General features: G+C 51.2%; 1 protein-coding gene across 1 annotated transcript in view; it reads left to right on the forward strand.

The window, feature by feature from the left end:
- SMUG1 (single-strand-selective monofunctional uracil-DNA glycosylase 1) overlaps positions 1–14,375 on the forward strand; it is a 34,789-nt gene extending 20,414 nt beyond the window's left edge. Inside the window, exon 6 of the transcript XR_002787541.2 lies at positions 444–14,375. The gene's annotated coding sequence lies outside the window, so the exon portion shown is untranslated. The remainder of the gene's footprint in view (positions 1–443) is intronic.
- The last annotated feature ends 11,871 nt before the right edge of the window (positions 14,376–26,246 follow it).

The following is a 26,246-nucleotide window of genomic DNA, read 5'->3' on the forward strand; positions in this document are numbered from 1 at the left end:
GGGCCCTTCTTCTTTCAGGGTCCCTTGGCCTTTGACTTTCACATTCCTCACTGTTCTCGAGCTCTTGCAGCCCAGAGGACTTCCAATTTTTCTGCACCAAATGTGCCCAGCTCATCTCAGGCAAATTCTCCTTGAACTTACAGACTGAAGAGAAATGTATACCCTTGGTGTTGATCTTGTCTTTAATGCATGGCACGTAGTAGGTGCTTAGTACACGATCCATGAACAAGTGAGTGAATTTCTGGTGTAGGCAAAGAGGATTTTTAGCTACTACCTGGTTTTGTCTAGTTTTAGTGTTAGCTGAGGGCGAAGTGTTGGGTTCCTGTGCGGTAAGTATCCATTCTTAGGTTTCCTTTCTGGGGACAGCTTTCTTACCTCCACCTCTTTACCTATTCTTGTTCTTTCACAGGTGTTTTAATGGTTCTGTTATATGTGTCTTATAGGTCATCTCAGATCTTTTTGGGAAGAAAGTGGAGAAAAGCTCTGAAGACATGGTCTTATTTCACTTCAGCCATTGTATGATTTCTGTTTGGGTGCTACCTGCCAGCTGGCCCCCAAATGAAGGGGCTGCCAATCTCATCCAATCACCCTAGGTCACCAGGGGAAGTGCCCAGAGAGTGAAAAAAAGCCAATTTTGGTGAGGCAGCATGATTAGAAGAGGGGAATTAAGAGAGGGCAAGAGAAGATGAGAGAGTAAAAAGAGGGTCAAGCAAAGACAAAAGATTGGAGAAGAGGCAAAGAGGGAGGGGCATGGGACCTAATGTTTTTACCTCAGCTTTGTTGTCCGTAAAATGGGCATGAGAATGCCTCATAGGGTTGTTGTCAAGAATAAGAGTTAATACATGTAAAGTACTTAACAGATAGTATTATATAACTGATGATGATGAAGATAAATGCAGATAGTATTGCCTGCTTTGAAAGGGTTGTTGTGAGATGGGGCTTGTAAAACACTTTGTAAACGGCAAAACGCTATTGTTATTCTCCCACTCTTGCAATTTTTTCAGCCACTGTGCATCTTCATGTTGATGAAGGGGGAGCTGCCAGGAGGAGGCATGGACCCCTGGGTTCTGTTCTGCTTTAGGGGTTGTTTCCTTCCTCCCCACTTCACCCCCTGGTGAACCAAGTCCAAGCCCCTCACCTTCCCTGCTGCCAAATATGCCCTGGGGCATGGCGGAGAGAAGGTAGAGGCTGGCAGGAAGGGCCCAGGAGAAAGGCCAGGGAAGCCAAGCTGAAAATGAATGCTAGGGAGAGGGCAGGGAAGCAGCACTGGAATCATGTTTGCATAACGAGCCACTCCTCTCTGGCTTGCTGTTTTCCCAGATAGGACTCTTCCTCCTTTGTCCTCAGCCATACATCAGTCTCTTTTCTTCTTTCTTTCCTCCTGGACACTTCCTCTCATTTCTTTGCCCCTTGATTCTGTCCGAAGCCTCCCCAGCCCCCTTCTCTTCTCTTCTACCTCCCTGACTGCTGCTCTGAGGCTCTCTTAGTTTTTCATCTTGTTCCCCCCTTCTCCGCCATCCATTCCTCCCCCTGTAGGGTTCTCCTCTGTTTTCCTCCATCTCTCTTCCCCCCCACCACATCTCTGTGCCACCCCTTTCTCTTCCTTTCTTACTCCAAGTGACCCCCATCTTTACCTACCTGCTTCTATCTTCCTCTTACATTTCCTGACTCTCTTTCTCCTTATATCCTCACAGCCCTTGTCCCCCAATCTTCACACCCCTGCCCTCCTCCCCTCCTCCTGCCTTTGTCAGTAGCACCCCCTGTTAGTTGCACTGCTTGCGTCCCAGAGAGCTCAGTGCCTAGATTCAGAGCTTGCTGATTAGCCCTGGTTCTCTCGATGAAATAATAGGAAAAATAAGACTAAAATTTAATGAGTACTTTAATATGGTCAAGTTTCCACTAAGCACTTTATCTGTGTATTATCTCATGTACTCTCAATAACTGTGAGATAAATATTATTATCACTATTTTACAGATGAGGAGACTAAAGCTTAGAGAAGTTAGAGAACTTGCTGAAGGTCTCACAGTTAATAAAGTGTTGGAACTCAAATGCAGCTCTGTCTAAAGGAGCCTGTGCTCTGAACCACAAGAATCGGTGCCAGCCTTGGGAGAAGCTATTCTCACTTTCTCTACCAGGAGCTTCAGAGAGCCCTGTTTCTTTAAACATCATCTTGGCACCCCCAGATTCCTCCAGACGTCATTTGGCTCCTTCTCGTTTCTCTGTGTAAGACCAGCTCTAACCCAGCCTCAACAACATGTTCTGTGTGACAGTGCTACTAACAATATATTGAACACTTCCTATGTTCCAGACACCGATCTAAGCACTTTATGCATGGATCTCATTTAACCATTACCACAATAACTCTGTGAGGTAGCAACTATTCTCATTCCCATTTTACACATGGAGAAACTGAGGTACAGGGAGGTTAAGAAACTTGCCCACAGTCACACAGTTAGGTGGCAGAGCCAGGACTTGAGCCCAGGCATCTTGGCTCTAGAGACCCTGCCCTCCTAACCACAATACTTCTTCACGCAGCTCTAGGGAAAACAGGTTTTGGTCTCCCACCCATTGTTATTAGCCCAGTTGCTTTGAGCAGTTCTTGTTGGCCATCCTCAAGCCCATGGCTGTGGCCCATTTCTGTGGGCACTGCCCACTGTGGTGTAATCTCTGCAACAGCACCGATAGCTCGCAAGCTCTGGCCAGGCCACCAGCCCTAATCGGTGCCTGAGGGGATTTATTGGCAGCCACCCCCAGGGAGCAGGGACAAGTGTTTTCCTCTCCAGCCCTGCTGTACAGCCTTCCAACCCAACAGCTCCCTCGTTCCGGCCCATCGAGGCAGCTGATTTACCTCTGTGGCTTAGGGATTTAGCTGCTGTCCTGGCTCCTACTATAAATCCCCCAACAAATAACCAAGCTCTGCATCAAAGCAGCCAGCAGGGGAGCTAGCAGGAGCAGATGGCTGCTTTGGCCATGGGGTGAGGAGGGCAGGGCAGGTGGGGAGGCCCCAAGGCTGTCTTGTTCACCCCTTGGCCACGAAGCCAGGCTGCACCTTTTTCAAGCCCATGGGTTTGCCCTCAACTTTCAGAGTATTTAACTACCCCATCCAGCATCTCCCAACACTTAGCACCGGCAGGTTTGGGTTAATGTCCAGTCTTATCCCTGCCGCCCCATATGAAATCTATTTGCCTGACATCCCTGGAGAAGGAGATACTGACCACCATCCTTGGGTTTGATTATGCCTCAAAAGAGTTGAGCATTTCTTGATTTTCTGGGGCTCCTGTTGGATGTAGGTTCTGCCCTCCCAAGGAAAGCTGAAACTGAAGCAAGAGGTAGTGAAAACTTTCTAGCCAGAAGTGGTAGAAGACCCTAGAATGTAGGTGACCCAGAGGGGGGACTGACAGTAACCTCCAAAAGTAGGCCAGAGTTAGGGTGGATGAACCCCAAAAGGTAGAGCTACTTCTAAATGTGAATGAGGTAGGGTTGTGGTAGCCATGGTTGGGATCCCCAAACCTCCCACATTGTAGCCCAGACTTGGGAGTATGATACGACTGCTTAGGGGTCCACACATGAAATGGGGGATGAGGTGGGACGGATGGGACTTGCCCCCTATCAGTGCCCCTTGTTTTTCTGCCCCTCCCTTTCTCTGACTTCTCCCATATCTTCTCTCGGTTGCTCCCCACCTGCCCCCCTCCGCTTCTTTCTGTTTGCCTTGTTCTCTCCCATGGTACTCTCTCTCCATACCCAAAAAGCACTTCTCTTTTTCAACTGACCAGCTGGCAGTGGTGGGTTGGGCTGAAGCTCGGGGCTCTGGTTCCGCTCCCTGGAACCTCACTCAGCCGGGAGCCTGTCCCTGGTGTCCGTGCCATTTTGTTCTTACACTCCCCATCCATCTTCCCTGTCCCCCCTCTCTGCCCCCCTGCCACAGCTGCCTCCGCCTGGAAGATTACAGACACTGAATCAGCAGCCAGCTCCAGCATTCTGCTGACAGGGGGCTTTCTGCCTCAGAGGTCTCAGTGGGATCAGGGCCCCTCCTGGGGCCCAGGGATTTGAGGTGGGAGGAAGGAAGGGGTGGGGAGGAGAAGAGGTGGATGATGAGGGAGAGATGAAGGGCAGAAGGTAAAGGAGAGAAGAGGATGGAGAGATAAAGGGAGAGGTGGAAAGAAGGGGAGAATTGGAAGATAGGAAGGGATGGAAGAACAGTGAGGGATGTAGAGAAATAAGCAGAGGGTGGGGAGATGGGAAAGAAAATGGAAGAGGGAGAGAGAGAGGGTTTGGAAATTAGGTGGGGCACGAGGAGCTGGGGCAAGGATGAGGGTGAGAGGGTGGGTGAGCTCCATTCACCAGCCTGAAAGCCCAGGCCTCAGCTCTGCCCTCCTCCCTATCCTAGTGCCCTACAGGCCACTTTGAGGCCCAAGTTCACTAGGACTGGGCTGAGGGGTGCAAGCTGAGCCCCCCTCCCCTGGCCCTGATCTGGGGCTCTGCCTTGCGCCTCCCTCTCTCCCTCTCACGTGGTGGTTTGTACTTCATCTTGTTTGCGGGGCGGCTGGGCCTGCTCTCAGGGTTTAATGATCTGTGCCATTATTTATAGCTTTGCGCGCGGAGAAACACACTGAATTTATCGCTTGCTTCTATAAATAACCCTGGCAAACGGGTGCCCAGGGAGGAGGGCGGGATGGGGAGGGAGAAGTGAAGAAAGGAGAGGTGGGGGGTAGGGTAGGGGAGGTCTCTCTGGACTTTTGTTCCCAAAATGGGGTGACGTGTGTGCACAAGGACAGCAGAGACTGGCAGGACTGTTTAAGTGTGGTTGTGTGTCCAAGTGCAAGTTAATAGAAATGGGACAGTGTATGCCCCTGTGATGAGGGGAATGATTGTTTGAGCTTTTCTGGGGATGTGTATGAGTTGACTATGTGTTGCCATATGTGTTTGTCTCTGGTGCCATGTGGGTGGCAGTGAGGTTGGAAAAGCACAAGGCAGCCCCAAGAAATGGCTAGTCTATAAATGGGTATTCAATGGGGCTGAAGGCAGGGGTCAGGGGAGGTGACTTGGCTCCCTTCTTGATGGTTAGGCTCCTTTCTCTATGGTGAGGTGGAATAAAAAGACTATAATGAGTCTATTTTTCTGAGTGTTTGACAAGAGAGGTGACAAGAGGAAGAGATGAGACCTGAGGAAGCAGGCTATGTATAATTCTGTGTGTCTGGCTGGGCCATTGGGGGTGTGAAGGCTCCTAGTGTCCTATGGGGCAGGGGCTAGCTCCCTGCTTTAGGATCCAGAGGAACCTTTGCTTTTGAGCTTGGTGGATGGAGAGGTGGGGGTGGGGGATGCGCAGGCACCCCGCCCTGTCTCTGTGCCTGGGTGCACTTAGCTGCAGGACCCCGCTGGCAAATCCTGACCCAGGTTGGGGCAGGGGGCAGCTCGGGCCTGCCTGCCCAGACGAAGCCAAGTGCCCGGTGCTGTGGCCTGCTGACTCTGCCCTGCCTGCCCATAGCAGGCTTTTGTCCCAGGCACAGGCACAAGACTCTCACGCCCATCCCCAGGACTGCCTGGGGACTCTCCAGCCAGAGGATGTGAAGACCTGCCTCCTCCCTTTCCCCCAGCCAGTGGCTTCCTTCTGCTCAGCACATCCACACAGAAAGGGCTGCAGCAGCAGCAGCGATTAGCTTAGGAAGCACTCTGCATCTCTAATAAGGATATTTGCATATATAACGAAGAACCTTCACAGGTGTTGGTGAGGCCGCTCCTCCTCTTTTCCCTTTCTTCTTTACTGCCAGCTGCCACCCTGACCTGTGGCTGGGGGAGGTCCTTGCCCACTCAGCTGAGAGAGGGGTTGAGGTGCAGTGTATTGGATCAGAAACAGTCAAGGTGAAAGCCCATTGTGTGGGTGTGCACAGACAGGCCCAGCAACACATGTGCATGTGTGAACATGAGCCTGCACACACACAGAAAGGTAGGCACAAGTGCAACAAGCCCATCTCTTCCCCAAGTGTGCTGCAGCGTGTGGTCACACACCCAGGTCAGTGCAAGTATGCAAGCCACGTCCTTGCTGCACCCAGGCGGAAGCACTGTGCACGCGCTGCCAGCACACGGCCTCCTCACAGGGCCTGGCAGCGATGCAGGCAATTAGAGAAAATGCACCTGCAACCAACACTTCCTCCATCCAAACAGGGCCCCCCTCCCTCTTTTTCTTTCTTCCTTTGAGCCAGCCCAGCCGCGGTGTGTTTCTCACGGAGTCACCAGCCCTTATTCGGGCCAGAAAACTACACCCCCTCAGCCCCCATACACACTTATTCAGGCCTATTAAGCACACGTAAGAGACCATTTTTCTTAAAAAAAAAAAAAAGGTAAGAGGGGCCTTTACACCCTAGTCAGGTACCATGGAAGGGGAAGAGAAAATACCAGGGCTAGGGTGGTTGGTAGGACCGGGGGTGAGGAACTAGGGGCAGGTGGGGGGTGTCTAGGGAGGAACAGAGTTGGGGGGGCGGCTGAAGTCCCCACAAGGTCATTCTCAGGTTATCCCCTACAGCCCTGACTCTCGAGCCGCAGACTAGCCAATCCCTGGCGCCCCCCGGCCTCTCTCTGCCCTCCTGTTGGTCCTGCTGAGGCATGTGACCCTCCCCTACTCTGGCAGCTGACCTGGATGATGGATGCAGCTGCTCAGCTGTACCTGTTGGGGGACAGGGACCTCACAGCTCCTAATTACCTCCTTTTCTAGTGAGGGCTGGGGGCTGGGCTACAAGACGGTTCTCTGCTCAGTCCACTGGGGCTGAGGCTGACATCCTGAGCTACAGCCAGGCCTGGAGGCAGGCACTCCCAGACTGCTCTGGGGTGATGGGGGGAAGTGGGGGCACTGGCCTGGGGTGTGGAGTGGGGGAGCAGTTCTGGAAGGTTAACACGGGACAAAAACACATCACAGCCACAATTATCAGGAGGCTGGGATAGGACTTTGAATAAATTACCTTTTCAGGTCCTTCCCATTGAGGGCAAGATTCAGGTTAAATATCAAGGAGTACTTCCTGGCAGTCAGGGGTAAGATACACACGATCAAAAGACAGAAATGTGGGGACGGAGATTTGGAAGCCTCCTCAGAAGGCAAATCCTTTTCCTGTCCAGTGAGTGGCTCATGGCAAACAGCAGCAGAAGAAGGCTGGGTTTAGAGCAGGAGGGCTTGAGGTTAGAATTTAGGATGATTTCATGGAGGGCAGAGTTGGGTTACCCTGGACTGGACATTCGAGGAGATTATCACATATCAGGATGGTAGGCTCTGTGGGTTGGCTGGAGGAGGGTTGGGAAGACCTCGGGATTGTAAAGATGGCAGAAATCCTCTAGACTTCCTGACAGGGGCACCAAGGTCTTCGGGGCAAAGGCATGTATTCAACAAGCTAACAACAGTGGAATGCTATGCCTGGTGGGGTGTGAGCTCCCCAGGTTGGAGGTGAGCAAACAGATGGTTATGGAGGAACTGGGACCTCTGCAAGATTGGTTCTGACTGGGTTCCTACGGTTCTATAGCCTTAGGATTCTCCATGGGTCTCCAGAAGGGAAACCATGGGAATAGCACCAGGCATCCTGGCTGCCAGTTCCCTTTCCGTGGGCAACCTGATGATATGGCTATAATAATCTCTAAAAAAAAAAAAAATTTTTTTTTTTTAGAGATTATATTAATTGATACTGCAGGTCACAGTAATGACAGCCCATCAGGATTCATTAGTCATAGCCCCCCATCTCTTGAGGTCTCTGAGCTGAGGAAAAAGGGAGGAATGTCCTGAGCTACTGGGCACAGTGGGTCCCAAAGGAGGACAAAATAGAACAGCTGTTTAGGCAAGGCGGATCTCCCCCTTACTTTAGTCAGTGCCTGTAGCAAGGAGGGTAGTGAGCAGGAAGCCAAGGGGCAGGTGGGGTCCTAATGCTCCCAGTGACCTCTTTTCTGAATGGTTCTCCCTCCTGATCTCTACCTCTGCCTCTCCAGAGCATTTCTCCCAGTGACCGCTCCCCTCTGAGTTTACATGGGTCCAGGTTGTTTGGGCTATCTTCCCCAGCAGTCCCCTCACCCTCCAGCACCTGACTCCTCACTGCCCTGGGCTCCTCGAGATGCTGAATGGGCAATCTCCCCACTCTAGGGAGGTGTCAGGTGGCAAGATGCTCACTCTGTCCCCAGGCGTTTGTGTGTCTGCTCCTAGGAGGGCTTTCTTCATGCCTCCTGAGAGAGTGGGGCATGTGGAAGGTCTAGGGAAGGAGGCGGTGCTCTTGTGCATTCAGGGTTATTACTGGAGGGAGAAAGGAGGGGGTGGGGAGGTAGGGATCCATAATCCTACCACCCCCAAAACTGACCAGGGAAGTTTTGTGAAACTGGGCTTTCCTGGTTTCAGCACCAGGTGTATGTGCACATGTATGTGCATACATACACACAGACCCTCACCCAGAGATCACACACGGACACGCATGCCTGTGTGCCTTGGGTCTGCTCCCAGGAAGTCTGCCCTGTGAGCTGCTTCCAGGGTAAATTTCTTAATAAACCTCTGGCTTCCCGCCTACCCCAGACAAAAGCCTTCCGTGACTTTCCAGTGTCCATGGGGTAAAGCACAGACTCCCTAGTCTAGCACTCAAGGTCTCTGAACTGGCCCCAGCCTATCTCCTCAGCCTCATCTGTAATCCTTCAGAAGAATCTTCCTAAAGAAGACTGGGTCATATACATTTACATTTCCTACTTCTGAATGGATCACCAGGGCAAATGCCCTTTTCCCACTCACATCTCTACTGGTTTAGACCCACCTCCTCCAGGGAGCCTTTCTTGACTGCCCTAGCTTACAGCAACTTCTTCCTTAGCATGTAGTGCTTGGCAGTTAGAGGATAAGTCTCTCTACAGTTTGGAGTGGGAGAACCTGTCTCCCCACTTCTGAGCCTTTCAAGACAGGGCCTGTATTTATTCATCTTTATTTCCCCGGTGCCTTATATGGTGCCTGGCATCAGTATGTATAAGTAGCTTAGAACCTGGTTCCAGGGAGGAACATCCATCTTAATTGGATTAAGTCCCTGCTTTGGCTCGTCCTGGCTGTGTGACCCTGGGCAAGCAGCTTCCCCTCTCTGGGCATCAGCTTCCCAAACTGCACCATGAGGAGGTAGGACCTCCTGCTCTAAGAATCTGTTTTTCTGTGGTTGTGAAGATGTAGACAGACACTCAAGTACAGATGGATGCGCAGATAACCCCTTACAAAATAGAGGTTCAGGAGGCTGGAGGTGGTAACTAGATCAATGACAATTAAATCCAAGAGTCCTAAGAGCTCCTGACTCAGGATTGGTCTCAGATCTGTGTGATCTTAGACTAGCTCCTTTATGTCTTTCACCCTCAGTTTATATGAAAAATGGGGATAATGTTACAGGATTCTTTTGTGTGTTAGAGAAGGTCGAGTACCTGGAAGCTTAATTCATACCACAGAGTACATAGTAGGCTCTCAGATATTTGGGGAGTTGTGACTGGGTCCTCTCCCTTCACCTCTCTCCTCTTGTGGGCTCTGCCCTGTTTCCTTTCTCCTTAATAAGTGTCTGGGAGAACCCACACTCAACTCCTCTCAAATCATCCCCAGTGCTTGACATCAGGCCTAAATGGGGTCCCTGATCCCCAGCCTGCTTGGAGGGACTGGGCTACAGAATGACTCAGCGAGCTTCCAAGGGTCAGCTCCTTTTGTGGAGTTTCCTTTGCAAATGCCATTTCTGTGAGAATCACAGGGTTTCCCACCACCCCAGATTCCCATATTCCCAATCCCCCTGCCTCCAAGACACCCTGCCCCCCATCTACCCTGACCTCTGGGGTCTCTCCCAGCCTGAAAAATGTCCCTCTTGCCTCATCACCCTTTCCTGAGAATACTGAGGTTGTAACTATTCAAAAAGGCCAGGAAAATTCCTCAGAAATATGAGGAAGGAAGGGTCTGAATGAAGGGAGACCCCTGTCCTATATTATGGCTTCTGGCTCACCCCTACTTCCCAAGTCACCCCTGGGAGAGGATTGGATGAAGGCCCCAGAGTACACCCCCACACCTCTGTGCTGCAGGACACTTTCTTTGCAGGGAACTGAAAGGGAACTGGAGTATGTTCAGGGACCCCAAGATCCCAACTTCCCAGCCCCTACCCACTCTGTGATCTCCAAGGACCTCGGTGCATCCAGACTTGGGAGCAGCTGCTCTGTTTATGGTGTGGGAGGCTTATTCCCACTGACGGCTTTCAGCCCATGGCTCTGGAGAGAAGAGGTGATAACTGGGAAAATGGAGGTAGAGGAAACTAAGCCCAGCTTTGGAAGGAGGTGGGGTTGGTGATTTCCCCTAACCACAGAGCAGCTGGGAGAATCTAGTAAAATCTACCAGTTTCTCCTAGGGAGGAAGGACCCTAGAAAGCAAGGGGAAACCCAAGAGGAGGAAACTGAGGACAGAGAAGGGTCAGCAGTTTGTTGGGGGCTGAAGTTGCTGGAAGTGAGAGTTAACAGAGATCACAGAGCAGAAAATGCCAAAGTCAGGATTCATTGAAATTGGTTTGGGTGTGAATATGAATATCCAGGTCATTGTGAGTAAATGCGTGAGGGCCCCAGAGGCAGGGGCTGAGTTACAGTGTTTCATTTTTATGACTGGGACTGGCCTCTGCAGGAGGCCCAGAGAGGGAGGAAGTTTGGGCAAAGTCACACAACACTAACATCTGACCAGGGGCTGGCCTGGCCTGACTTTCTTTTGCCCTTAGTTTCTCAGCCACTCCTGACACACACACACACACACACACACACACACACACACACACACACTCCAATCTCCCATGCTCTCTCTAACCCATCTTCCCCCTAAATAGTTATCTGTGAACTTTGACCCCAGGAATCCTCTTGGGGGGAGCATTTTGGGGAAAACATGATAGAGCCTCGTAAAGAACTCCAACAGCTTGCAAACGGCCTGTGCTAAATTGCCCCTTCAAGTGAAAATTAAAGCAAATGTCTGTTTTATGGCCATGTTTTCTTGGGCTGCAGCTATGGTAGAAGAGCAGGCAGCTCAGAGCTGGGAAGCGGGGAGAAGGGGGAGACACGTCAGGGTGGGATACCTAGGCAGGCAGAAGGAGCTACTCTACATGGAGTATGGTCCATTCCCCAGCATCCCTCGCTCCTCTGCCCCTTTTCTATGCAGACAGGGTGTTGAAACAATCCTTAACCACAGTTCTTTCTTTCTTAAGGCCTCTCCTCCTCGCCCAAAGTGGTTTTGGAGGTTCTTGTTCTTTCTGGGGCACAGCCTCCTAGAGGACCAGTGGTGGAGGCCTTTGAGGTCATGCCGGGCCAGGCTCTTGACCTGGGGTCTGTAAAGCCCCAGAGCTTCAACAGGCCTCTGGGCTGCTACTGGGGCAGAGGAAGGAAGAGCCACTGCTCAGGCTCCAGAGCCCCCTCCCCACGATTTTCTCCAGAGCAGCTGCACTTTTATATTAGGGTTCTGAGCCATGTTTGTTTGAAAAGAGGTTCTAAGGCAAAAGAAGGAGGAGGAGGACTAGGAGGAAGAAGAAGAAAGAAGGAAACCGCTGGTCTACTCTAATCTCTTCATTGCACAAATGAAGACACTGAGGCCCAGAGGGGAAGTGTAGGGGGAAGATCCTTGGATTCAGTGGAAAAAATTTGGGTTCCGATTCTGACCCTAGTCACTTCATCTCTCCAGGCCTCAGTTTCCTCATGAACTTCCAGGTCCTTTTCAGGTCCATGAAACCCTAGATAAATAAGTCCATAACAATGACAACAATATTTTATTGTTTATTGACCCCCTAGGATGTGCCAGGCCCTAAGGGTTATGGACTTTCCATGGGTCATTCCATTTACAACTCAGCAACTTTATAAGGTATTGTTGTTATTCCCCTGAGGAAACTAAGGCAATGAGAGGTTATATAACTTAGCAGAGTTCCTTAAATGGCAAAGGCAGAATTTGAACCCTGGCATTCCCTCTCCAGGACTTGTGCACTCAGTCACTACTCTTATGAGGCCTAGATCAAGGTCACCCTGATGGGGAGTGGGAACCTGACCCTGCTGACACCTGGGTCAGTGCTGTTGCCACTAAACTAGGCCTCCTTCCCCAGCCAGGGCAGTGCCGGCCTCCGGCTTTCTGGAGGCTGCTGGGGGCTTCTGTACACCATGGAGAAGGGGACTTCAGGACAGAATGGGGCTTCTTGAAGGAGACCTCTAAAGGGTTAGAGTGGTTAGGTTTATTATGAGGGGCTCCAGGAAGCTCTGAGAGTTCTTGATCAGGGTAGGAATGGCACAATATTATATAAAATCCCCTCCCTGCCCTAGACCCAGTGGCCTGCCCACCCAGGAGATCCTGTAGCAGGCAACTGGACTGGCCAAGCCTATACAGCCTCTCGGTGACCCCCTCCCACACACACACACAGTGTCTCTTCCACCCTGGTCATTGCAGCCTTTCCTCAGAGGCTTTGCTGCCAGAGCTCAATGTGGGATCTGGCTTCCTCCTCAGAAGACAATTTATGGGGACATGTCGGAGACTCTGTTTTAATGAAGTTGCAAAAGTAGGTTAATGGGCTGTGGGTGTTTTTCATTCCCCTCCCCCTGCCCCATCTCCACCCCTGGGCGGATGAATGATGCCTCTTCCAGCAAGATGCAAAGTCGGGCTGAGGATCTCAGGCCTGAACTCAGAAGCTCACCCATTCCTTCCTGGGCCTCTTGGGCGACTCCCTGGCATCACTCCTCCCTGCTGCTCGGAAGATGCTCAGAATATTTAGCTCCAGTCCCTGCTGCTGTAGGTGTGGCTAAGAAGATGCTCTTAAGTCTGCCAGAAGAAAGGAAGGTGGCATATTTGAGTGGCAGGGGCTGGGGCACCGGGTGGGACCCTGGGAAAGGAGAAGCTAGAATTATGGAAAATGAGCTTCTTTTGGAAGGGAGAGGCATGGAGGCAGAAGCTTAGCTAGCATGGACCCAGAGACTCTGCAAGTGGATGCTGGTTTTTGGGGGAGGGGCTGAATTTCTGGGAGCCTCCTTAGTTCTGTCCGTGCCTCTCTGACTCCTCTCTGTGCTCCTCTGTGTCCCCTATATCATGCTGATACATAGCTACTCTTGCAAATGTTTGTGAGGTGAATGATGGCTATGAATGTGAATGACTCTTCTCTCCCTACCCTAGGTCTCTGGGGTGAGAACTCACCTTCATCCTGGCTCACCTCTAAACCCTACCTCAGCCTGGCTCCTGCTTGGGAACCCCTTCCTTCCCACCATTCTGCCCAAATCTTATGCCACACTCCCCTCTTTCAGGGAGCTTTCCATGATGCGGCTGCAAGAACAATTCCCCACTTATTTTCTTGAGCCTGAGATGAAGGTCTGTCATCCCTGTAAGACTGGGGTCTCCAAGAAGAAGGGTCTATATCTGTTTCCTTTGGAGTCTTCCCTGCAGCACCCAGGGCAGGGCTCAAAGCATGAAGTGGGAGCTCAGACCTTGGTTGTTGCTGGGGACACACACTCAGGAAGACCATGGAGGATCCCTAGGGGGGCCATCCTACTGCCTAGGCCCCTGTGCCTGGTTCTTCCTCCCTTTAGAAAGCTAGGAACATGCACAAAGTCTGACCTGCAATCGCTTGCAAGGGAGCAAGGATCCTTCTTCATTCCCAACCCCCCACTGCCAACAAATGAGATTGTCGGCTGAGGCTTGGGACCTGAATACCAAGACAGGGTGGATCAAGGCCTCATTTCCTCAAGTCTGCAGATTACCCCTTTCCTTCTGGCAAGATGGGCCACCTTTGTCCTTCCCCCTGCAAACTCTCTAACTTTATTTTTTCAGCCCTAGCTCCTTCTCCTCTTGTGGGCCCAGGCAGTAACACAGGCTCCTGACCTTCCAGAGTAACCTTATAGAAACTCGGCAGCAACCCTACTAGGAAGCCCAGAAAACCCCACAATAGTCTCCAGGGTAACTCCTGAATAATACCCCAAACTCTACAACCAAAAACCAAAACCAAACCAGTTGCCATCGAGTCTATTCCAACTCATAGTGACCCTATAGGACAGAGTAGAACTGCTCCATAGGGCTTCCAAGGAGTTCTTGGTGGATTCGAACTGCTGACCTTTCAGTTAGCAGATGTAGCTCTTAACCACTATACCACCAAGGTTTCCAAACTCTACAACAGCATCCAGAATTTACAATAACACCCAAAAAGCCTGTAGTAACACCCAGAACTACCAGGCCCAGGTAGTGCTATAGCACCTCCCCAAGCATTGCACAGGAGCCTCCACACAGACCCCTACAGGAGCACCTAAGTCTTCCAAGCAGGTCTGCTAGCTCCCCGAGTGCATGTTTGCTTTTCTGACCCAGACAGAACATCCTTCTTGAGGACTCCTGCCCTCACTGGCCCTTGCTGTCCAATAAACTTTGCTGTGGTTGAGGTCCGTGGACTGGTGCACACGACATGGGTGTGGGTTGGGGGGAGCGTGGAGGATTTCCAACAGGGTCTGGTAGAGAGGCCCAGCTGTTTCCTGCCTCATCAGATTGCACAACATGCTCAAGTAGGATACCTAGAGGCTAGACCTTTGGAGGCCCTGCCTGAATTGTTAAGTTTTATTCAGAAATGGGTAAGCAGAAAAAGGGTATGTGACTTCTCTTTTGTTCAATCCCAGCTGAGGGCCCCCTCACCTGAGAAGCTGGAAGAAAGGAATCTGGGAAGACAACAAGCCAGATAGCCTCCAGAGGGCCAGGGAAACCCAGAAGTTTATACCCGATGTGGAGATCCTAGGGCTTCTGTGAAAATTCCCCTGATGAAGAGGTGATAGAACTCCTGGGTCCCCATGGTTACACACACACGCATACACAGTGGAGACCTGTTTTGGGTCAGGGTTGGGAAGTGGGAGGTGGTGGTGAAGAAAATGGGTGGGTTGGAGGGTTAGGGGATGGTAGTTGAGAGGGAGGAGACATAGGCCCATTTCCCTGACCTGATGGGAGAGAAGAGATTCACACCCAGGACCTGACTTAGGAATAACTGGACAGCGTTGTTCAATGCAGGGAGAAACAAACAAACAAAAAAAAGGAACCAAAGCTTCCAAATCAGGGAGGGCTTTGTGGAGGAGGAGAAGCAGAGTTGGGTTGGGAATCCTAGGTGGGAGCACTGTATGGTTCTCATAGTGGTTGAGAGCTACTTTTGGCCTCGAGGCAGGTTTTCCTGGCCAGGCTGAGAGTTCAACTTGTAGAGCTGTGAGAGATTGGCATCTCTGGATGTAAGGAAAGGAAGTGGAGTCAGGAGGCTGTGCCCTTAACTCTTGACCTTGGACAATTCATGCCCACTCCTAGTGTCTTCTTTCTCTAATCTGTAAAGAAGGAATGAAAACATGGAGCATACATGATTTTTTAAAAAACTTCTTGGGCGGGTGAGAAAACCACTTGGGAGGAGGCTGTTGAGACCCATGCTTTAATAGATTAAAGTCATGTCAGCCCCTTCCTAGTAGGTGTGAAGTCAAGATCAAATGGGGCTAGGACAGTGTTCCAGTCCTAGCTCTGTCCTCAACCAGGTCCTTTTACAGACCTCGGTTTCTTCATCTGTAAAACCAGGGAAGTAGCACTGGCTGATCTCTCAGAGTCCCTCCTCCCATCAGATATTTGTTACTAACTTATAAATGAGATAATGAATACCAAGACACTTTGCAAAATATACAGCACATTTTCAAGGTGAGGGGTTGAGGTGCTGCTGGGGGTGGGGAAGAGGGCTTTGGGGTGGGTTATGGGCACCTATCCATCTGGACTCGGACCCCTGGAAGGGAAATGCGGGCAGCCCTGTTCCAGTTTATCCCACTCCCTTCCCATAGCCCTGCCAGCACCAACAATATTCCTTTCACTCTTCCCAGTCCACCCCCAGACTCTGGGGACCAAGCCCAGCTCAGGATGGGGGTGGGGGTTCCCAGGGGCAGGGGCAGAGGGGGTGGGAGCCTCCCTTCCAAGTGGCTCTGTGCTGGAGCACAGCAATTACATGGGAGGATTTATGTCCTTTTCCCTTTAATCGGAAACTCCGTGTCAAGAAGAAAAATCTGCACTGTCCTCCGGCCCGGCTTCCTGCTTTATCATTATTATTGGAGGAAAGTTGATTTGGAAACTTAAAGTGGGGTTGGGGGGTGGGAGCCACAAGGGAAGGGGAGGCATGGGGCAGAAGGATGGCCTTCCTGCTGTTTGTCCTGGTTTGTCACAAGAAGGGGACAAAGGGCAGGGCTGGGGACTGTAAGGACACTTGGAGGAAGGGCAAGGACTGGGTGGTCATGGAAGGAATGGGCATCCAGGGCTGGGGACCCTAGTGGGGAGGTAAAAAAGATGGGTAACCATAGGGGACAGCCAGGGGTTCAAAGGGCATGGGGTGATAGGAAACAGAGAACTAGTGGTCATGGCAGAGGGCAGGGGTAGGGGCAGTCAGGTACTGGAGGGACACTGTAGGGGACAGAGGGTGGAATGACCAGAGGAGACAGCCAGAGACTGAGAGGGGATGCTATGGGAGAGAGAGAGCATGTGAGGCAACCAGAGGGGACATAGGATGAGGGGACATGATGGGGGTTATGGAGGGAAGAGGCATCCAGGGGCTGGGGGGATACTGTGGGGAGAAGGAGATGGTTGGGTAGCCACAGGTGATGGCCAGGGGCTGGGGAGACATGAGAGAGGAGAGAGCGTGGTGCAACCAGAAGGGGAGCCAGGGGCTGGGGTTCCTTGGTGGGGTAGGGTTGGGGACTCTGGGACGTGGTCTATACCTGCTCCTATGATGGCCGCTTCTCCCCTGGCCCACCCAGGACCTGTGTCTTCAGGGCAGAAGGCTCTCACTTCCCACAAAATCTCAAGTTTTCAACTTCCTCTTTGGGAGCTATTTCTCCGGGAGATGGGATATAGTGTGTGGGAATACGCTGAGGGGAAGCCCTTGACTCTCAGGCCCGGGGACCTCTGTAGAGGGTTGGAACTGAAGTGTCAGGAGGGAAGACAGGCCCTGAACTTTGGAGAATGGGGAGGAGCCAGGGAGAGATGGGCCACAGTCTCTTGCAGCTTTCTGCCCCAATGTCCCCCAAATCTTTGTTTGGAAGTCCCCCCCTGTTGTCTTACCTGTTATCCCTCCTGTTTTCAAGGATTTCATTCTGATGTGTGGAAAGGGCATCAACTCTGGAATCAGGCTTGGGTTTGAGTGCCACCTCTGACACTGGCTACCTGGACCAACCTCTCTGAACCTCAGTTGTGGCATCTGTAACATGGCGACAGTAATGTCTACATGGCAGAGTTGTTGTCAGGATGTGAGATAATTAGATGAAGTATCCAGCACATGGGAGGCCTTCAAAATATAGCATGCCCACCTGGGGGGCAGCACCCAATATATATGACCTCTTCCGTTTACAAAGCCCCAATTAATTCTCTATACATTTCCTTACTTGATCTTCATGACAACATAGTGGGGATCCTGGGTAGGTGTCACTGTCTTCATGTCAGTGATGGGAAACCGTGATACAAAGGGACCGAGTGACTCATCCAAGGCCATACAGCAAATCACTGGAGAAGCTGGGTAAGACTGTCCCATCGTACCACTGAGATGCTTGAAGATCTTCTCTGGGCCTCCTTCCCCATCCTTCCCCCGAGGGCCCCCACCCAGACTCCATCCTGGGACCTGGAGTTGGATTTGGGTTGCTCAATGGAGTGGCTCCGCTTCCAAACTTCCTGCTTCCTGGGCTGTGCCCACCCTCACGTGCCTCCTCCCCAGCTTGACTAAGAGGTTTTATAGCCATTTACGAGCAATTTCTGTCCATATATCACCAGAGATATATGGCCAGACAAATATTAGGGACCCAAGCGGAGGTTTTAAGAGGCAAGTTTTATTGCTGCTGAAAGAAGGTGTGATAGACAGCCTGTGGAGACCCACCTTCCCTATTGCTCGCGGCCGGGTGGTGGCAGCATGGGCTGGGGTTCAGCCACGAAATACCATCTGCAAAGCATTAGTGTCAGCACCTAGGGGTGCTCAGGGAGAGGATGGTGATCAAAGGGTGGGGCCCTGGTCATCAGAGAGCAGTGCCTTTGGGGGTGTTATGTGAGGGGGAGGGCAGAGGTCAGGGGCTGACTTGGATACACCGTCCGCTCCAAACCTGAGCAGTGGACATTGAGTTTCAGCTCCAAGCAAGGAGTAGGTTTTGTCCACAGAAAAATGGGCTGAAGTGAGACACCAGAAAGAACTTCCCCACACTGGCCACTGGGAGAGGTTTTGTCATCACCCCTCCCGAAGTCTTTAAAAACTGGGTCTGCGCAAAGAAGCTCAGAGACAGAGGGCTGGACAACATGACCTCTCACACTGCCTGCCCCTGGTGGTGCTGGGAGCAAGGCCTGCAGGAAGGAAGTCATCTTTGACCTCCTCTCCCCTCCTTCCCAGGCCCCGGCCTAGGTGTCATCTGCCCTGTGTGGGCTGCTGGGAGTGAGTGAGTAGCAGAGGGGTGAGGAGAGCCTGCTTGGCTTATGGCATATGGTGAGAAGATGTCCTGGGGAATCCTCGCTCCTGATTTAAGCAGCTCCGACAGCTTTATAGCACCTCCTCAAGTGAGCCCCCAACGTTGGCCATTTAACTTTTTAGCGTCGTTTAACACTTAGGCTCCAGTGGACAGGCAGGCCCCTCAGCCCCAGAGGCAGCAGCACTAAATCAGGACACTCTGAGGCCCTGATAAATAATTTTTACAGGGCACGAAGCTCATAGATCACCAGTGGGGGTGGGGGGGAGAGCCGCTGTGATATTTCAACCCATTGTCATATGTGACTACCCTGTGCTCTGATTCCAGGTCATCCACATGGCAGGTGGTTTCATAGCCACAGCTGACTCCCGGGTCCTCCACATGGGGCATGGGGGAAGAAGTGGGGAGATGTTGCCCCAGTAACCCCACAACCAGCAAATGACCCATTGCCTCCTGTGGTCCGGGGACACAGAGTCCGTAGAGCATGAGTGCCCCAGTCTAAGCTTTCTCTGGCACTGGGAGAAGGGAAGGCAAGGGGGCAGGGAAGGCAGTAAGGAAGAGAAAGAACTTTTCATATCCAAAAGGTCACTTTTCAGACCAACTTCTCTCTTCCCCGACCACCTTTGAACCTAAGGGCCCCTGAAGTGGTCCGAGGGAGGGCAGCACTAGACTTGCCCCCAGCACTAGAGGGCAGAGTTGAGGCCTGAAGGTACTAGAAACTGGGCATCAGCCCCTATGCCATTTACGCCTCTAGTGAAAGAGAGCAGCAAAGTGACAGAAGGGAGGAGTGTGGAAGGAGAGGAGAGAGACAGAGATAGTATGGAGGGAGAAGGCTAGGGAATGAGGGCAGAAAAATGAAGAGACACATGAAGACTCAGAGAAAAAGAGAGATAGAAACTCACCCACAAAGAATACCCCAATAGTCAGGGTTGGGTGGGGAGAAGGAGGTCTTTTCCTAAAGCCTGGTACCAACCAAAAGGAACAGTGGTATCAACAGGCCCAGATAAGGGGCTTCGTCTGTGCCAGGCTGTCCTGCGCTGTGCCCTCTGAGGTACCCTCCAACTGGCTCCCGGCCTGGGCTTCTCTATGCCAACTCCACACTGTTCCCCTCACCCTTTCTCCCCTCCCCCTGGTGCCCTTGCCCTGTCCCCTCATCTGTAAGATCCTGGGATTTGCCGGGACACTTAATCCATATGGAGCTGATTCATTCCCATCTAAATCATCTCCATGAGCCTCCCTAAGAGCCCTCTGAGGTGCCAGCCGCCATTCCTCTCCCTGGGTGATGGTGGGCTGGGGGCTGCCAGTAAACAAACCTCAGCCACCATCCATCCATCCTGAGGTCATCTATCAGTCCAGCCAAGACCATTCATCTCTCCCACTGCTCCCCCCACTCCTCCAATCCCTCCCCACTTCTGTCTGTCCCTCTGTCTACCGTCTCCTTCTCATGCCCCATACACTAGAACCTCTACCTCTCTGCCCTGTCCTGAGCAGGACCTTGAGGGTTCATCTCAGCCATTCCCCTGCCTTCAGAGAGGAGCCTTACCTCACCCTTGGCTCAGCAACACAGGGCTTTCCTGGTTCACCGCCTTCGCAGAAGAGAGGCCAAGTCTGATGATTTTGCTGTATAGCCTCGACAATCCACTCTGCAGGGAGGTTCTTTCTTCTGTCTAGCTGCGTGCTTGGTATGCATATATGATCACATGTACGGATGGGAATGAGGGTGAGATTAGGGGGGTCTGTGAAAACAGAATCATCTCGAGCATTTGTAGTATGTACTTCTGTGGGTTAATGTGGTACATGGTCCCTCTTTCACCATCTCCCCCAGCAGAGTCCAGCCTAGTACCAAGTATATAGTAGGTGCTCAGTGTTGACTCTTTTCTGGCCAGGAGTTTATTTATCAGCTCCAAGGAGCTCAGTGACCTCACATGCATCATGGGGAGGTTTCCAGTGACTACAAGGTTCGGGAAGGCCAGATCATGACACAGCTGGACAGGATTTCAGGAAACACTGAGGAAGTATCTCTCACTTCTGTCCTCCTACCCAGCCTTGTTAACCCAAGCCGGGGGGTAGAGCTTGCACAAACAACTCTGTCTTGGTAATTAGGGGACGGGTGAGGAGGAGGGTGAGTAGCAGGTGCTGATGGGGCCTTCCATGGCACCAAAGCGGAACCTTCACATCCTGGCCAAAACCCTTATGTCCCCATGCATTAATAAGGGAGTGCGGGGCCTTGTCGCCCCCAGCCCCAGCTATGTGCACAATGACTCCCGGGCTTTTCATCTCAGCCTGGGGATGGTGATTCTGGGAAAGGGCTAGAGAGGAAATGGAAGCAGTTCTTCTGGTTCCGTTCCAGTTTCTCCACAGCATCAGTGGGAGTTGGGGAACAGGTCTGGCTCTGGAGTTTGGGTCAGATTCTAGTAACTCTGCAGGAGAGATACTTTGGATTGCTTGTTTGGCCATGAGGAAAGGGTTTAGTACAGCGCAAGCAGAGTTACAGGCAAGAATGAGGGCAGCACTTGGATTCCACAGTAATGGTGAAAGGAAAAGGAAGAGGGGAGGCAGATGGGAAAGAGTCTTCAGATGTCCCAACCATTGGCCAGCCCTTCTCCCAGACCCAGGGCTCCTTGTCAAACATGAATTCCCGCCCTTTTCTCCCTCCCCACCTCCACACATGATTTCCTAGCACTTTTTTCCCTTGTCCTTGGTCCCCTTCAGGGACTCACTGTGAGTGTACAGAATAGGAGGGACTTGCCAGCTGCACTCCACCTGAGGCAATCCCTGACCATGCTCCCCCCACCCCCACCCCAACTTTGAGTGGAAACACCCAATTCTGGTCAGAAAGATGAGAAAGGTGAGATGGGAAGAGGGGCTGGAGGGGGCCATGGTGAAGCTAACCACTTGCTCAAGTTATATGAACATATGGGAGAAGAAGGGGTCTGCAGGTGGTTAAGGCCCCGCTTAAGGATGATGGAATGTTTCTAAGCTCTCTGAGCTAGAGACATATGGGGTATATAAGACCAGCCAAAATGAGAAATTATTGCCTAAGAAAGAGAGGATGTGGGCAAATAAGAAAAATTTCAAGCCAGTGAGGCCCAAGGCTGCCCACCCCACCCCATCACTATCAAGACTTGACCCATCTGTGCTTGACTGGATTAAAGTCTGGAAGGAGGAGGAGGCATGAAAACTGTCCCTCAGGGCCCCCAGGGGCAAAGCTGATCCCCAAACCATGCATTTCCCTGAAGTCCCACAGCTGCTCGAGTTGAGTTCTCCAGGTGGGACAGCCACATGGAGCTTCCCTGCCTACTTATTCCTGTGTGCCTGCCTCTCTCTGTAGCTCTTCCCTCTATCTAGTCCAGTGGGGGAATCAGCACTCTGTTCTTCCATTGGTCTGTCTTTCACGGGTCTCCCAACCTCTTGTCCTGAACCTTCCTTACCCACTCAGTGGCTCCCAACCTCTCGTCTCCTCTGAAAATCCCCTTCCTGAAGGAAGTCTCCCAATCCTCTTCTCTCCCCCCACTGGGCCTCTTTCCCCTCTCCCTAAAAAAAGTACACTTACCTGTCCTTATGGCTGATGAAAGTTCTTCAGGATTCACTGGTGGGTTGATGCTTTGGTCTAGCAGGCTTTGGAGAGTCTTTGGTTTGTCCGTCCTCTATTGCTCAACATCCACATGTCCAGTTTAGGCTGTGACCTCCACAATACAGGCAAGGATCCACATATTTATATGGTAGCCGGCACAGCTCCAGACGTAACCTGATTTTTATATAGTTGACAGCCCTTCTTCTGATTCCACAAGGCACAAGTGTCTAGAAGGATGTTGATGGGCCTTAGAGGACCAATGAATGTGACTGATGCAGCTTCCCCTGGGAAGCCACCTCCTGCAAGGTGTGTGCAAGCAGTGATTGAGGCTGGACAACAGGAAGAACATCTTAAGGTTAAAGGAAAGATCTTCTGGGGCTTTTAGTGAAATGCTTGAGGAGAGATAACTTTAAGCATTTCAAACTCTGACGAAGCAGAGAGGCTTGTAAGTCTGGAAAAGTTTATGTCTACCCCTGCAGAATGTCCCAGAAAAGGGACGATCACTTCCTCTTTCAAAAGCCCTGACTCATCCACTTTTCTGTTCCATTCCATTCATAATTTCTTAGATAATTGTTTGTTCCATGGCCAGAAATCTGGTTCTCGGAATCCCTGTACTACTCTTCTCATGATCTGGGAACCATCTTTGGGAACCGCCTCCAGCTCCATCTTTTGGAGCCAGAGGAACAGAGAGGTAGAGCCGTTTCTGGACAGTCACACAGCAAACTAACAAAGGAGCTGGGAATGCTCTGTTATTGGGATCCACTTCTCTTCTTTGGATGTGAAGGGAAAGAAAGTGATCATGGGAGGAAAGGGTGGGGTTGGTGAGAGCAGTGTGTGGTATCAGCTAGAAGAGCACCCCACCCAGCCGACCTGATCCAAATGTGCACATGATGGAAATGTCTTCAGAGCCAAGTGGCTGTTCCTCCCAAGAAGAAAATTCCACAACTGGGGAACATCTGGATCAAACCACAGCCATGAAAGCCCAACATCAAACAAGGGCTTCCACGTGACCTTCCCTACAGGCCCTGAGAAATTGCAGATCTTCCTGCTTGGAGCTTTTAAGTGTCACAGAACCCCTCAAGTTTGGGATTGCTTCTTACTCACCGGAGACAGATGTCCCCGAGTGAGCACGATTGGGTTTGATTACCCCTGCGGGAGAGGGTGTGTGTGACCTGATCCTGGCAGTGTTACACACACCAGGTGGGTGGGTATAGCCTGGAATTTAAAGCTGTGATGAAGGGCTCCAGCAGTTCAGGCTGGGGGCTGGGGAGGGAGAGGGGACAGGTGGGCCTTTTAAAACGTGCCTACATCAAAGGTTTGAGTCTGCTCCCTTCTCAGCTTCAGAGCCTCCAGGGCAGGAAAGTGGTGATTTTACCACATAACTGCACGTAGGGATCTCAGTCTGAGAAATTCTGGGGAATGTGGAGAGGGGAGGGAGGGTACTCCCCAGAGGGGAAGAAAAGGCAAGGGGAGTTTCTCATTTCCAAAATAACCTACCCAGGCCCAGGAAAATGGGGCCATATGCTGCCACCCTCTGACTCTGCCTCTTGTGTTGGGGGAGTTGGAGGGAAGGGATGCAATCTTCCCAGGCGAGGGAGAAAGGGGCAGCTGCAGCAAAGGGGGTGGGTGGGAGCTGGATCACGGGTGGAAAACAGGGGAGAAGAGTATCTTCTTCAAAGGTGTGAAAGAGGAAGGCTGCAGAGTATGTGAATTCTAGGAGAATTGGCCCTTCCATCCCTGCTCCCAGGCTCCTTCCAGGCCCAGGAATCGGAGAGAACTTGGACGTCATACTGGCAGGGTGGGAAGAACTGTGAAGTCGGTGGGTTAGGGAGGTACTCCAAATCCAGCTGGAATCCCAGATCAGGTTTGGATAATCTGCCTGGAGGATGAGTGAGAGAGTACTGGGATATTGACACCCAACTGTAACCTTGGTTTGAGAAGTTAATGGCTTATTCTTGGTGTGGAAGGTGACCTTCAGTTGGAATGGGTATAGGGAGAAGAAGGGTGTCTTGGTTATCTAGTGCTGCTGTAACAGAAATACCACAAGTGAGTAGCTTTAAAGAACAGAAATTTATTTTCTCAAGGTTCGGGAGACTAGAAGTCAGAAATCAGGGTGTGGCTCTAGGCAGAAGTCCTTGTCTATTTCAGCTTCTAGTAACCAGCAATCCTTGAAGTTCCTGGGTTTGTAGATTCATCTGCCTCCGTCGTCAACAGATAGTGTCTATCTTCCCCTGTATGTGCTTACTTGTCTCTGTGTCTCTACTCTTCCTTATAACTCAGAAGAGATTAGGTTTAAGACACACCCTATACTGCCATGACCTCATTAATATAAGAAAGAAAGCCCTACTCCCAAATGGGATTAGATCCACAGGTCTAGGGCTTAGGATGCCAACACATATTTTTGGGGGACACAATTCAGTCCGTAACAAAGAGGACCATCTGCACACCATTTTGCTTACAGTTTACCTACCACCTCCCTTTGGGAAGCCTTCTCTGGCCCTTTCCTTTCCCCTTTATCCCAGAAAGGTTCAGGTGCATACATGATATGCCCACAATGCCCTGGGCATATCTCCAGTGTTGGTTCTTCCCACATTGCTTTATAAAGATCTATTTATGGGTGACTTTCCCTTTCTAGACTGTCAGTACTTTGAAGGCAGGGACTTTCTTACTCTTCTTTGTGTTTCTAGTGCCTGCACAGTGCCTAGCAGAAAGTAGGTGTTTAATGATGTTATCCTGCTGGAGCCCATTCTCCCACAAAAAAAGTTCTGGGGAAACAAAAGACAATCCATAATGACTCTTTAGTAGCCTGGGGGCCTATGACGGGCTCTTAGCCTTCCTGAAGTTACAACAGCTGCTCCTATCTGACCTTTTCTTGGAGTCTTTTGGGAAGACCCTAGTTGATACCACTTTCTTGCCCCTTTGAAATTTATTGTCCATAAGGCTCACCTTCATGGTCAGGTTTATTATTACTTTTAAAATCTGGGATAGATGTGTCTTTGTCAGATGAGACCAAACGTTCTTTGGGGCCAGGCCACCCCTTCCCTTTATATGGCCTAGAATACCCAGCATGAAGGAAGAGTCCAGTCAGTGTAGGTTGGCTGTTGACTGGTTGACCCTCTCTGCAAGTGTGGTAGCTTTGTCTGGAGCTCTGATAGCTGAGCTTCCATGAGCTGCTTTGTAGGGGATGTCCTGATAAAATAGGGTGAATGGGACATGTGAAAGAGCCCCTGTCCCAGTGAGGTAAGGACATGGGGGCCTTAATGTCTCTGCAGGCCAAATCAATGCTTGAGGGGGATGTTGTGGAAATGACAGAGGTCAGTGAGTTCTATCCAGAAAGACTCTTTGGGAGAGAGGAGTGTAAAAGAGGTTGAGAGGAGTAGAAGGGAAGGGCTAGGCAGAGGATCAAAGAGGATATCCAAGAGGGATATACTTCAAAGGTGACCAGGAGATAAATGAAGTTTTGCCTGCTGGTAAAGGACCAAGTGTGAGTTTGGCAGGCCTAGGGTCTAGGAGAGGTCTGGGCAATTGTAAACAGTCATTCTATACTCTGAGGACAACCCCCTCCTTTTCCATTACCCACCTCCATTCCTCCCCAAGCTTAGGCCAGATGGGGTCTTATGCCTTACTATGATTTCTAGGCCCAACCTGACCTGTGATCCGGCAGCATCTCCCAACACCAAGCTCGGGTCAAACCAGCTTCGTTCTATACCCTTGGGGTCCTCTCTGGGGCGGGAGCTGCCTTTGAAGTTGATGGAGAGAAGATTGGTGAGCTGTGTGCTGAGCCTAAATCTTCCAGCCATCAATGAGGTGGGGAGGATTTCCACTTTGAGCCCTTTTTCGGGGGCCGAGGTGTTGACACCTTGGTTGTCAAAACTTGGGCTTTTCATCCTTGAATGTTGCGTGAGGCTGACAGAATGACCAGGCATTTCTGGGCTACAGGGCGGCAGCATTGCTCAGCTCCAGGGGCACCATTCACTGCACTCCTGGAGCACAACTCTAGGTGGTGCCATTCACATAGAATTCAATATGCATGATGCCCCCTGGAGTTGTGCAACTGTGGCTGCCATAACGCCCTTTTTGGGGCCAAGTTCTATCAGCCTGAGAACCAGAGATAAACGATGCGTGTCTGGGGACAGAGTGATGGACAATATGATCTCTGAAGTTAAGGCTTCATGAGATGTGGGTACCAGGAAAAAGGAGCTATATCCGGTTTTCCAGAACAACAGGGGCATA

This window comes from Loxodonta africana, chromosome 4 (genome assembly GCF_030014295.1).
Source record: "Loxodonta africana isolate mLoxAfr1 chromosome 4, mLoxAfr1.hap2, whole genome shotgun sequence".
NCBI lineage: Eukaryota > Metazoa > Chordata > Mammalia > Proboscidea > Elephantidae > Loxodonta > Loxodonta africana.